Consider the following 3,594-nt stretch of genomic DNA (forward strand, 5'->3'; position numbering starts at 1 on the left):
GTTTCTCCGAGTTGCAGATCACGGAATCGATACTTATGCCACAGCAGCTCCATAGCGTTTAAAGTGCATAAAATACCTATTTCCATGTTTCCTGTGGTTGGTACAAATCTCTCTAAACTGCCCTGATCCACGTACATGAATTTCTGATAAGAACGGCGAGCAAAGCAAATCGGCAGAGAATCTGAATAGAAATGTGTAGACCTTAAGCAGAAGTTTTAAATCCTGTGAATAAATTCAGAAGTTCGTCTCACAAGAGCGAGAAGAGCAGACGAGGTGGCCGAGAGGTTAAGGCGATGGACTGCTAATCCATTGTGCTCTGCACGCGTGGGTTCGAATCCCATCCTCGTCGCGACATGTTTATCGGGGGGACCTCCTCTGAAACTGTCACTTTAAAACATCCTAGCCTCCAAATTTAGTCACAGGGACGCCGGACGGTTTGTTATGCGAATCATGAAAAGCAATGTTCATCATTATTTTCTCAACAAATTTAGCAGCAATACCACAAGGTACAGGAACAGAGTTAGGCTATCCGGCTCAAAGATCTCCGCCATTCCATCACGGCTGAGGCCGCACCTTGAGTATTGTGAACAGTTTTGGGTCCCTCATCTTATAAAATATGCGCTAGCATTGGAAAGAGTCCAGAGGACGTTCACAAGGATGATTGATGTCTCTGGGACTGTACTCGCTGGAATTCAGATGGATGAGAGGGGGATGTCATTGAAACTATTCCAATGTTGAAAGGACTACACAGAATAGATGTGGACAGGGCGATTCCCATGGTGGGAGAGTCTAGGACAAGATGGCACAGCGTCAGGATAGAGGAGCACCCTTTCAAAACCGAGATGGAGAGAAATCTTTTAGCCAAAGGCTAGTGAATTTGTGGATTTTATTACCACATCCAGGTGTGCAGGCCAGGTCGTTGGGTGTACTTAAGGCAGGGATTGATAGGTTTTTAATTGGACATGACACCAAAGGTTACGGGGAGAGGGCTGGGAACTGGAGTTCTTGAGGAGAGAAATAAAAAGATCAGCCATGATTGAAAGGCGGAGCAGACTTGATGAGCCAGATGGCCAAATTCTGCTCCTCTGTCTTATGGTCTTATGGTCATACATATCAATCCTCTAATCTCCCTTCCCGTGTCTTCTCATCGACACAGTTGACCCCCTTACTACCTGTCCACCTCTTCAACCGCCGCTTTAAATGTACCCAATTACCTGCCCTTCACGGCTTTCCGTGGCAATAAATTCCACAATCCATAACTGTCTGGTTACAGAAATTGCTTCTAGTCCCTTTTCTAAAGGGATGTCCTTATCGGAGGTTGTGCCCGCTGGCCATCGACAATCGCACTACATCACAATCCTCTCCATGTCCATTCCAACTCAGCCTGACAATAGTCGGTAGATTTCAATGAGATCTCCGTCTCATTCTTCCACATTCCAGCGACCAAGGCCCAGGGTGCTAAAATATTCCTCATATATAACTCTTCTCTTCCTGGCATCAGTCTCCTGACCGACCTCTGCACTCTGACCTTTGGCGGCACATCCGTTTTTGATAAGGGACGCAAACCGTTCACTAGATTCCAAGTGCGGTCTCAGCGAAACCTAACAAAGGCTCAGCATTACATATTTCTTTTTATTTTCTATTTCTCTCGAAATAAACGCTGACATTGCATTTACCTTCCTCACTACCGCGTCAAACTGGCAATGAAACTTTAGAGAATCCGCACTGGGTCTCCGAACTCATGTCACATCTCTTCTTTGCTGATTTGTCCCGATCAGAGAATAGTCTTCGCCTTGATTACTTCGAGCTCAATGCATTTCCATACAATGCCCTGCAGCATAGTCCATCTCCCACTTCATTGCCCGTCTCGTCATCTGCCCAAGGTCTTCCGCACACTTTCTGCCTTCCCAAGACCACCTACCATTCAACCGATATTTGGGTTTTCCTCAGATATTGCCGCAAAGCCACCAATTTCATCATCCCGATTACTGACATATACTGTGTAAAGGTGCAGCCCCAATACCGACTAGTAACCGATAGCCAAGTCCTCTTTAACTCACTGTTTGCCTCCACCCAGTCAGCCATTCGTCTATCTATGGCGGTATCTCTGCTGTATTATGAGGGGCGTTTATGTTCAGTTTATCAGACGTATGCGCTGCGCTTTGTCAACGAGTACTGAAAGTCCAGTAAGCAAAATTTAGTGTCTTGTAGCGGTGTGCTACACGCAGCGCTAAAATAACGACACGGAGTCGGTAAACTGCAGAATAACTTTATTCGAACTACACAGCCTTGCTTTTAAGCCTCCCTCAACCTGCCCCCCGTGGGTCCAGATGCTCCAAAAGTCACAAACCCCTGCAGGCTATCTCCCTTAGCCGGAACGCTGGCTAATTGTGAGCCGGTTCGGATGTGCCAGGAAATGGGTCGCCACGGTCTTTCCTTTGTTTATTCTGCCTGTTATTTCCTCAATGAATTCCAAACAATTTGTCAAGCTGGCTTGCTCCTTGAGGAAATCGTGCTGGGTTTGGCCTGTTTTATTGTGTGCCTCGAAGTGCCGCGAAACGACAACGTTAATAAAGGACTGCAACATCGTCCCAAACACTGAGGTCAGGCTGATGTTCTCCCTTTTGCTTCCGTCCCTTCGTAAAGAGTGAAATACGCTTCCGATGCTATTCGAAAATATTGTGCTTCCCGAAGGACCACTACAAGTGCCTCCACGATATCTTCGGGCAAGAGGGTTGGCATCAATGTCGACAAAACATGCGATGGCGAATAGTTTCGCTTTTTCGCTTTCTCTGTGTCTGCCCTTCAATTTATTATCAGAGTGTGCAGACTTTATACAGCCTTCAGAGAGAGAGATAGAGAGAGAGAGAGAGCGAGCGAGAGGGGGAGAGAGAGAGAGAAAGAGAGAGAGAGAGAGAGAGAGAGAGAGAGAGAGAGAGAGAGAGAGAGAGAGAGAGAGAGAGAGAGAGAGAGATCGTTCAAAAATAAAAGCACTAAAACAGTATTCACAACTCAAGGTCACAAATTCAGACATCTCTGCTGCCGGACAAGAATCCACCAGTTGCAGGCCACAGCCTCAGGCCAGCACAGAGGCGAGCAAACCCCGCGGAGAAGCGAGCAGAGCCGAACAGTCTCTCGACTGCGACTCCGACAACGGCCCATTTCGATCTGTCCAGTTTCTTAAATCGATAATACATTGGGTCATTCCTCGTTCTGTGTTACTTCGACACGGCCACGCGCTCCGGTTTCGTCACTTCGATTCGTCAGTACCCGACACGTACATCGTCTGTATTTCCACTTGTAATCATGACTTAGAGAGTGTATCCAAGTTTGCTTTTAACCTGAAAGGAGGTGAGAGGACCAGTTGCAATGCGCAAATTTGGACTTGCGTATTGATAGATAGAAAGAGTAAATAAAAAGTCTGCACATGTAGGTTAGTTATTGAGGGAAGAAGCATCAAGTGAAGAATATTACACAGAAGTGAAATTCAAAGGTATTGGGATGTCCTTCCGTGTGAGATTTAGAAAAGTATGTATGATGGTGCGTCATACTGTTAACGCAACAAGTAACACTGTTGTATTTATTACAACAGGG

General features: G+C 46.3%; 1 non-coding gene across 1 annotated transcript; it reads left to right on the forward strand.

Moving 5' to 3' along the window:
• The first annotated feature begins 267 nt into the window (after window positions 1-267).
• On the forward strand, window positions 268-349 carry trnas-gcu (transfer RNA serine (anticodon GCU)). The gene has a single exon. It is a non-coding gene; the product is annotated as a tRNA-Ser (tRNA).
• The last annotated feature ends 3,245 nt before the right edge of the window (window positions 350-3,594 follow it).

Source organism: Hypanus sabinus, unplaced genomic scaffold (assembly GCF_030144855.1).
Source record: "Hypanus sabinus isolate sHypSab1 unplaced genomic scaffold, sHypSab1.hap1 scaffold_276, whole genome shotgun sequence".
In the NCBI taxonomy this organism is placed as follows: domain Eukaryota; kingdom Metazoa; phylum Chordata; class Chondrichthyes; order Myliobatiformes; family Dasyatidae; genus Hypanus; species Hypanus sabinus.